Source organism: Ctenocephalides felis, unplaced genomic scaffold (genome assembly GCF_003426905.1).
Source record: "Ctenocephalides felis isolate EL2017-DRISC unplaced genomic scaffold, ASM342690v1 CF-g0.4_SCAFFOLD_01492, whole genome shotgun sequence".
NCBI lineage: Eukaryota > Metazoa > Arthropoda > Insecta > Siphonaptera > Pulicidae > Ctenocephalides > Ctenocephalides felis.
Genome location: NW_020537646.1, coordinates 47,059,711 through 47,070,680, shown reverse-complemented (window position 1 = coordinate 47,070,680; position 10,970 = coordinate 47,059,711). Strand labels below are relative to the sequence as shown.

Here is a 10,970-nt window from a genome sequence, read left to right as displayed (position 1 = left end):
TAGAAATGAGAAAAAAACATACGAAGTACAAAATATATTTTCAAATATATCACAAACATTTTTACATAACAATTAAAATTTTTATAAATGTAATAATCAATATATACATAATAATAAGTATTATAATTTTACAATTATAAGTAACTAAAAAAGTATTCACAATGGTATGATAAATTTACAAGGAACGATCAATATGAATTACTTAATGATCAACAATATATAACAACTACACAGAAATATTGTAAAAGCTTTCATAAGTATAATGAATTTACACGAACTGACTAATATTCATTTCTTACTGACTAATAATAATATATTAAAAGAGAAGAGAAAAGTATAGAGTCTAAGTATGTATAGTTTATAGAGTATATACTATAGATAATGGAATAGTATAATTAGAAGAAATGATAAATAATAAAACAATTTAAAAGTTAAATCCTAAGACATAAAATATATATATTGATATCAAATATAAAAACTAAATTCCAAGAATTAAAATTCATTTATGAGTCATTCTTCTTTAACATTAACTTTGCATTTGATAGTTATTTTGCTTTCCAATCAATCATTAATAAAGCTGCATTCTACAAAATCTTGAATTTCTTATTTCGATTGTGTCAATAGAACAGTGCAGCAGTTCTTTTGGCTGGAATGTTAAGAATATTTCTGAGCATCTTATACTCTGTTGCAATTATACCTTAATTGTTGCATTGTTTGTCTATCCTTCTTAACTCCCTCAACATATAATGGATGTGTCATACATTTTGCATGCCCTCGGCATCCTTAGTCACTAGATTCTGCTGCAATTTGTATTCCCAAGAACATCTAATAAACATAACATGTAATATAATATCAAGTCGTAATAGCAAATGATATTACAATATTCAGAATTATTATTACCCTTTCCACTGGAGTTGCAGAGTGTTCTCCTGGGCATATATCAGATTGTCTTTCTCTTCTTATATCACTAATATTACTATACTGTGAACTATAGATATGAGAACTATTCTGTTAAATATAATTGGACATTTCTAATTTGTTCACTTCATAAAACCGGAAAAAAGTGCATTTTTTTATTAATTCTGAAGTTACTACAATTTGGTGCGTTACATTTTGCCATATTAAATTTCACATAAATGCTCACTTGAATACAATTAATTACAGAACCTACTAGACAATCGAACCTGAACAACCTAAACAACATCGAACCACAAACTTTGAGAGAAAATGGCGACCAAATTTATGCGAGTAATTTTGACGTTTTTGAAACTAGTAGCGACATCTTTTTTTCGCTAAAAATAGTAGTCATTTCCAAAACAGGGTAATATACATTTGTTCGGAGATAACTCCCCATGCCCGTCTCCATTGCACGGGCCATAAGGTCTATGGTGTGACCCTAGTATCCATAGATAAAAGAAAAGTTCTGCTTAAAGGCAAAAGGGTCCTACCATAGATAAATAAGCATAAATAGATCGCTATCTCGGGCGATTTGACGTTACACCCATTTTAATTTACGAATTGATCACAACATGGCAGCGCATGTACAGTATGTAAATTAACCCCTGGTATTACTTCTACATTTGTACATATCAATACAGCCAAAAAATCTGAAAATTTTTTAATATTTGAAATAAGAACAAAACATACTAAATACAAAATATATTCTCAAATATATCACAGACATATTTTTAAAGAATTATAAACTAAACAGAAATAACTGACTACTATTAATTAAAGTATATTACAGACATATTTTTAAATTATTACAAATTAAAGAGAAATAACTTATTAATATTAATTACTTAATGACTAATTTGGTAAGTAATTAATATATTATATAGCAAAAACTTAAAAACTAAGAAGTGAAAAGCGCAGGAGTATTGACGGTGGAATGACAAATTTAGAAGGAATGACAAGTAATGCAAAAATTTAAAAGCATAAAAAGAACAGCAAATTTTTAAAAAAGAACCAATACTTCCCAAAGAAAATAATCCTAAGAACAAAAAATATATATATTGATATCCAAATTAAGATAAAACTAAATTACTAGGATTAAAATTAATTTACGAAACATTCTTTTCTATTATCTCTCTATTTAATAGTTATTTTGCTATCTATTCGATCCATAGATAGAAGAAGAGTATCAATGAATCAATCATTAATAAAAAATAATTTTAATAAATTAAATATACTAAATATGAAATATATTCTCAAATATATCACAGACATATTTTTGAAGAATTATAAACTAAACAGAAATAACTGACTACTATTAATTAAAGTATATTACAGACATATTTTTAAATTACTACAAATTAAAGAGAAATAACTTATTAATATTAATTACTTAATGACTAATTAGGTAAGTAATTAATATATTATATATTAAAAACTTAAAAACTAAGAAGTGAAAAGCGCAGGAGTATTGACGGTGGAATGACAAATTTAGAAGGAATGACAAGTAATGCAAAAATTTAAAAGCATAAAAAGAACAGCAAACTTTTAAAAAAGAACCAATACTTCCCAAAGAAAATAATCCTAAGAACAAAAAATATATATATTGATATCCAAATTGAGATAAAACTAAATTACTAGGATTAAAATTAATTTACGAAACATTCTTTTCTATTATCTCTCTATTTAATAGTTATTTTGCTATCTAATCGATCCATAGATAGAAGAAGAGTATCAATGAATCAATCATTAATAAAGTTACATTTGACGAAATCTTTGAATAGTTTCTGTGTATGAGTGTGTTTTAAACATCACATTTACCCATTTTATGATCATGATGAATACTTTAACACTAAAACTTCCATAAAAGATAAAAAACTATAAAGCCAGGTGTTTTCAATAAACAGAATAAAAATTTATGCATTTGATGCCTTTGCGGACTTTTGGACAGTTTCAAAGCAAGAATTATGTCCTTCGCTGTGAACTTTTTTATTTTCCTTGCTAATGGTATTTAAAATTAAAATACTTGGCCATTTTACTGGATTTGCACACTTTTGTGGTTTTGTTTACCCTCTATCAGAATTATCAGAATGTTTTCCTAGTCATGACTGTGTGAGAGAAGAACTCTTTCATAATTCCCGTAAAGGAGATTTGTCTAAACTAAAGCTCAAAGAAGCCTAAACAAGAAGCATATTATTATATAAATTATTACAAGAAAGACAGATACTTGATTTAAAGATACAACCACATTATTCAAAATCAATATCTAAGCAACTTGACCCTGGTAGAGTTGTTCTGAAGTTTTCTCGCGAGCAAGTTCGGGTTATCAGCTAGGCGATTTCTATATTTGTGTGAGTAAGCGATTATTTCATCCTTAACTGTGCTAGTGCCTGTGTCTTGGTGTATTAACCAATTTGGAATATACTTTGGTGCTTTCAAAATTTCTTTTAATAACTTGTTTTGAAATCTTTGAATTAAAGGAGATTTGTCTAATCTACCTACTTCCATAAAGCTCAAAGAAGCCTAAACAAAAAGCATATTATTATATAAATTATTACAATAAAGACAGATACTTGATTTAAAGATACCTGAAGTAAGATTACTATCCTTCGACAATCTGTCACTGCTTCTACGTCATTTTTACAAATTGACATTGATACACCAAGTACTAAAATAATTATTATTAAAATACATTCATATAGTACAAACCCGGCATATTTAGGCTCCGGAGAACGTGAACTTTAGGATGCTTTATTGAATTAATTGAAAAGTGTTAGACTTCTGACATTTTCATCGTATTATTATAATACATTTTCATTATATAAATAAATATAATATACCTGGCCATCACTTGCAAGAAAGACGAGCAATTCAATATTCATTAATTGAAACAACTTGGTACGTGACCATACTAAATTTATTTATTAAATATTCACTAAAACAGAAATATTTAGCAAGAACACGGTTATACAAACATAGGTTTTTTTTATCATTTTAATAATTTTTACAACTGTCCTGAAACGGACAACAAGTAAAATATTTGACATGAAACTGAAGGCGTTGGCAAAATACAAATCATCTGACCATTGCCAGTGATTTGTCGAAGGTCTTATCTATTGTTGAAGAAATTTTCTTTTTAATCGGGCCCTGGTAGAGTTGTTCTGAAGTTTTCTCGCGAGCAAGTTCGGGTGATCAGCTAGGCGATTTCAATATTTGTGTGCGTAAGCGATTATTTCATCCATAACTGTGCTAGTGCCTGTGTCTTTGTGTATTAACAAATTTGGTGCTTTGTGTATAAACATACTTTGGTGCTTTCAAAATTTCTTTTAATAACTTGTTTTGAAATCCTTGAATTATTGAAGCGTTTGAGTTGGAAGTTGATCTCCATAGCTGTATGCCGTATGTCCAAATTGGTTTAATGATGACTTTATAGAGGTAAAGTTCATTATGCGTGTCAAGTTTTGATTTTCGTCCAAGGAGCCAATGATATCTTCTTCTTATTTCTTCAAGCTGCTTCCTCTTTTTCTTAATGTGTTCTTTCCAGGTTAGTCTCTTATCCAGGTGTAAACCTAGATATTTGTCTGCATCTGTTTGATCTATAATTTCGTCATTAAGTCTTACTGCAGGACAACTCCCTTTGCAAAGAGTGAAAGTAATGTGCTTTGACTTGCTACTGTGAACTTCTATTCTCCACAAGATTAACCATTTTTCTATCACGTCAAGATGATCCTGCAGCATTTTTGATGTGATTATGGGATCTTCATGTGTTTCCATTATGCCTGTGTCGTCTGCATATGTTGCTGTCAAAATGTCATTTTTCTGTGGTAGGTCCGCAGTGTATATGAGGTATAATAGTGGCCCAATGATTCTACCTTGAGGCACTCCCGATCTGACAGAATGTGATGAGGATGTTTTACCCCTTACACTAACGAAGAATGTTCTACCTTCCAGGTAGGACTTTATTATTAGGTATATATCAATCAATAATGCATTTTTTATTTTGTAAAGTAGGCCGGGGTGCCACACTTTATCAAATGCTTGACTAATATCGAGAAAAACAGCTGAACAGTAGTTCTTGTTTTGGAAAGCCTTGTTTATATTGTCGACAATTCTATGAATTTGCTCTGGTGTGCCATGTTTTTTTAAAATCCCAAATTGATGCTCAGGGATAACGTTGCTATCATAAATAAAGGGTTTTATTTTACTAATTAGGACCTTTTCAAATATTTTGGATAACGTTGGAAGTAAACTAATTGGTATATAACTTTGGACTTCATTCGGATTTTTACAAAGCTTCGGAATAATCATGATTTTAGCTATTTTCCATTGATCGGGATATGATTTAAGTCTTATTATACCGTTAAACAGGATTGTTATGAAACGGTAAGCTTTGTAGGGTAGTTCTTTAACTTCTTTAAGTATGTTAATATTAATGTTGTCAACGCCAGATGCTTTTTCAGATTTTGCTCTTCGGGTTTCATTAGTAATTTCTGGAGCTTTGATTATGATGTTTGATGAAAAATTTGACTGAACTTCTTTCAAAGAATAAATTTTTCTTCTTGTTCCGAGGATTTTAAAGAATTTGGCGTAAAAACTTTCTTGAAGTAAGTCGAGAAATATTTTGCTTTTTCTAAATCACTGCATGCCCAAGTGTTATCAGGTTTTCTAATTGGAGGTACAGTGATGGCAGGATGTTTTAGGTTTTTTGTGGCTTTACAAATCGAATGATCTGATATTGTTAAATGGGATAAAAAGTTTTGAAATTGGTCATTTTTGAACGTTGTTATCTGTTGTTTAATCAATTTAGACATTCTGTTCAATTGCATTTTGTCTTGTGGAGATCTGGTTAGCTGCCATCTTTTTCTTAGTCTCTTTTTCTCTGCAATAAGAGCTTTGGTGTCTATGGAGCAAGTGTGGATTTTCTTTTTAATTTGTGGGGGGGGGTACTTTTTCTAGCTGCGTCTATTACAATTGCACTAAATTTATCAACAGCATTTTTCAAGTCATGTTTGTTATTCAATGGTATATTACAGTTAAGACTTTGCTCTATAATGTTTCGGGATAATTCCCAGTTTGTAATACTTATTAGTTATAAAATCATTTTTCTTGCCTTCTGAAATTTTTGTACTGTAGGTGACTATTATCGGTGTGTGGTCAGAACTTAGATCAAGACAAGATTTAGCCTAGATGTGTTCATTTGCTATACCTTTCAAGACGCAGAAATCCAATAGATCAGGTAATTTGCGCAGATCACTCGGCCAGTATGTGGGCTCGCCAGTGGATAGGGTCGTTAGCCCGTGTTTCTGGACGGTTTTATAAAGTTCGTTCCCCCTTGGATTTGCCAATCGAGATCTCCAAAAGGTATGATTCGCAATAAAGTCACCTCCCGCAATGGATTTTCTCTGAAGTGTTCCGAAAAAATTTTCAAATTGTTCATAGGTGATCTTGTGTTTTGGTGGATAGTAAATTGCAGATATTGTTAATTTTTCAGTTTGTTGTTGAATTGTTAGTGACGTGGCTTGTATAAAATGCTCATTGACAGATTTGTTTTGGTAATATTTGATGTTTTTTCTTATTATTATAGCAGTTCCACCGTGAGCTTTTCCATCCGGATGATTAGTATTGTAAAAATTATAATTGTTTAATTTGAAATAGTTTAAGTTTGTTAAGTGGGTTTCTGAGATCAACATAATATCTATTGAAAATATTTCTAATTCTTGCCTATGTTGAGCAAGACCATTGGCATTTCAGATTCCAATTATTAATGAGTTATTATTCATTTTAATTTTTTACTAAATTTATTATCATAGATTTTATAGGTTATCATATATTATAGGTTGCAGACATTTGGATCTGGGACAATTTGGTCTATTGGGTTTGTGGCTTGCGCGTACGATTTATTAGATTGAACATATGACGGTCTGTTTATAGTATTTTCTGTTGGATAATATCTGGTGCGAATTGGGGGAAATCTTTGAGCAAATAATTGTTTGTATTCCTTACAACCTTTGTAGTTGGCTGGGTGGTTTTTATTATAAAGTGCGCTTTTGACGTTTTTGTTGATGCGATCTGTCCATTCGCATTTTTTACTGAGATGATCGCCAGCACATTTCACACATCTTGCGTCTCTGAAATAATACGATTTAGTGTGACCATAACGTTGACATTTTGTACACTGTACAATTTCTCTTGTTGGATTTTTAGGCTCAATATTAACTCTAATTCTATTTAAAAATTCTATGTTGAAGATATCTCTGTTGTTAATGTGTTGTTCCAATTCTACCATAAACAGTGGTAGAATATGCAGTGGAGCACGTGTAAGTGTAATTCTGTCTTGAGGCAATTATGGCATCGTGCCTTAAGGCAAATTGCTGGAACTTTCCGCACCGTAACGAAATGTTCGAGGAATACTGAATGTTTTCAAATAGCTTAGTATAAATATTGTAACATTGTCTAATATTTATAAGAATTATATAAACTGAATTGCAAAGTTGAAATTATTTGTAAAGTATATTAGAACTATAGTCAGAATTGAAAATAAAATCTGAATTATTTTCAATATACAAAAAATTTAAAAAAAAATTGAAACAAAATTTTTTTTCCAAAATCAATTATTTTGTTAAGACAAGCAGAAAGTTTTTTGAATCATTTAAATCGGACGCTTAGTTCTCTCAAAAACTGCCATTTTTTACATATTTAGCTCCGTATCTTTGAAATGGCTGGGCCTGCCTTTGCCAAAAACTAATAAACACTTCTACCAATCATTACTAATTGAATGTTTTTTAGACAATTCAAATCGCATACTCCGTACTCTAAATAAGTCGATTTCTATTTTCTGCACTCTTTGCTCCATATCTCCGAAATGACTGGACCTGCCTTTGCCAAAAACTAATCAGCTCTTTTCCCTATCAATAGAAATCGAATGTTTTTTGAACCATTCAAATCGGTTGATCCATGCGCCCGAAAACGTGACTGGAAATTTGTATCCATGCATACATACACACACACACACACATCAATTTTTTCTGAGGTATGCCAAAATGTTCAGAAACCTTCAAAACGTCGAGAAATGTAAAAATTTTCAATTCCGATTTTCGGCCCATTACAATAACTTACCTTACGGGAAGTTAAAAATTGGCGGTGGTTTTAAATCTACTTCTTTCTCCGTTGGCTCTTGAACTTCATTCAAAATTTCAAAGGAATTGCTGGTTAATGTAGGGTTTAACCAATACTCTGCAGGTTTATTTGCTTCATGTTTTTTGTACTTAACCTCGATCCGTTCTTTAAAGCTCATGACTTTTGATCCTTGTTTGGAGATCGATGGTGGTTGGTTGTGTGAAATCGGCACAGGATGAACATTGTCTAAACAAGATAAAGAATCGTTTAAAAGTGAGTTTTCTGTTAGGGTCCGGGTCTGCTTAGTTGGATTTTCTATATGAATTTTCACGCTTTTCCGAGGCATCGGTTGTGGAATAGTTTGTTCAATATCCATATTTTCTTGACAATTAATCAAATTTCCCTTTAAATTATTTGATAAATTGAGACGTAATTTTTCTGTGGTTTGATCCGAACATGTTTGCAAATATTCATGTAATATATTATTTGTTTTGGTAAGAGAAAGTTTGTTCATTGTGCCTCCATAAGGGTGACACAAAAATATGTTATGTCAACACACTAATTAATATACAAGTTAAGTACACTGTTATAAAAAATCACTTATTTAATGTTTGTATAGGAACAAAACAAGCTCAGAAAAAAATAAACTACATTAATTTCATACTTTGATTATGGTTTACACACACAGTATAATAATTTGACGCGGGAGCATTCACTTTCACACGTCCGTTCGCGTCGAGGGTTCAACTTGAACCCTATTATATTGTCTAGGACTTGAACTGACAAACATAGGTTATTCGCAAATTCGTACGAAGGCTGTGCGCGAACGAGCGTTGTTGAAATTGAGCGTATATAAGCCATCTATAATCAAAGTTTGGCAATACTCAATGTCAAAACTCGGTAAAGCGTATTTGTTCAGAGATAACCCCCTATGTATAATTGCGCAACCTGTGACTTGCGCATGTATTCTGTAGCATCTGTGGGATGTTTTTAGCGCAACTTGACAGACTGGTACACATGGGGTGCCATCTTCGAACAAACGCGCGTTGCACTGCTTTGTTTTTAAGTAGTGTCAAATTTTAAAAATAATTAGCTCATGTGTGCGCAATTTCAACTACAAATTGTTTTTGGTTCGTACAAGTAGTATTATTTATCTAGAAGTCTTATTTATCTATGCTGTCAAGCAGGGCCGGCTTTAACACTACCAGCGCCCTGGGCGAGATTTCTACGGCGCCCTCCACCTGCAATTCAAACCCATTTGGAAAAAAGAAAAACATCTAATGAAATAACCGTTCATTAAAAAAAATAATTATTTATTATAAAAGATAACCAGTTAGATAACCAGATAGTTACACAAACACTTACTTTTCTGGCATTTCTAACAGCAAACTCTTTTATAAGGTTGTCGAAGTCGATGTTTTCAGCAATTTCGTTTTCAATTGACAAAGTTGCTAAGTTTGTCAATCTAGATTGAAAAATCGCTGATCGAAGATAGGTTTTTTATCAGCTTCAGCTTTGAAAAGCTCCGCTTCCCACTAGCAACCGTTACAGGTATAGTTAATAAAATTAGCAATGATATCCATACATTTGGATACAGTTCTTGTAAGTCGAAATCGTTGATGAAATTTAAAACAAAAATGGGAGTAACCACATTTTTATCAGGTAAAAAGGATGCCAGACTTATAAGTTCATCACACAACACACAACCATCTATTTCTGATTTAGAGTCTACAGTTAATTTTAATTGGAGATCACTACAGAGCTTGAGAAGGTCGCGTTTTTCTGGAATCTGTTTGATATTGTACAAAAAAGACCAAGATTCCGAGTACCCATTTAACTGTTCGAACCTTTCATTGATTGAAATTAATATAGTGTCCAAAAGACAGTTGAAAAATTCAACCTCAAATTTTTTTTCTGGAGAAGTTATAGGATCATCGCGTGCAATTTCACCAGCTTGACGCTTAATACGTCGAATTCTTGTTGTAGCTCGAAATTCAGGTACAATTTCTAATTCTTCGGCCAACTCCTTCGCAGTTAAAATAGCGCTTTTAAAGCCCGTATTTCTGTGGTCTTCCAAAAAATTGCAGCATTTTTTTCAACATTTGTGTACATTTACCAAGATCCATATATGTTGACTGTAGAGATTTACTCACAACATTTATTTGATGAAGTATGTCATACCAAACAACCAATAAAACTATGAAGCAGAAATCTTTCAGTTGTTCGGCTAGTGTAGTAGCCTCATGAGACATTTGAACATCAGTTTTCTGAGTTTCAAGAGCTAAAGTAATCAAAGCATCATGGATAGTACTAATTTGATAACGGACTGCTTTAACGCTACTCATTCTTGCTTCCCAACGAGTGTCACTGTGCTTTTTTATAGTATATAGTTCCAAGTGATCGGTTAGAAATTTCCATCGATGAACAGAAGCTGAGTGGTCTGAAATATCACCCTTCATAGCTAATCGCAAGTGCTCCTGCATGACTAGATCAAATTTGGCTAGTAGTTGTACTAAGCCTAAGAACTTTCCGTTATTTGGCGTATATAGTTTATCAGAAGTGCCTCTGAACGCCATATTGTTTTCGGCTAAATAAAGTGTGATATGCATCAATCTAGACAAAACATTATTCCATCTTGTAGTTTCCTTTCTAATCAAGTGTTGCTTTTGGCAGTCTTTTGTTTTCCCTATTTTTAATCGTAGTTCAGCTTCAGTCCTTGAAAGGTAAAACTTCTTATGAAAAGTGCTATTTTCGTGATTATTAATATTTCAGACAAGTATTTCCAGTTGTTATACCTTTCAGAGACTAAGTTCGTCGTTGAGCTACTATCAAATAGTCAACAGCAAAAGCAATAACTCGATCCTTAGAAACGAGAGTAAATTAACCAACGGCGCTGAATT

The 10,970-nt window shown here is 31.8% G+C and overlaps 1 pseudogene; it reads right to left on the bottom strand.

Annotated features, from left to right (window-relative positions):
* Nucleotides 1–9,233: 9,233 nt before the first annotated feature.
* On the bottom strand, nucleotides 9,234–10,646 carry LOC113371311 (annotated as a pseudogene).
* Nucleotides 10,647–10,970: the final 324 nt, after the last annotated feature.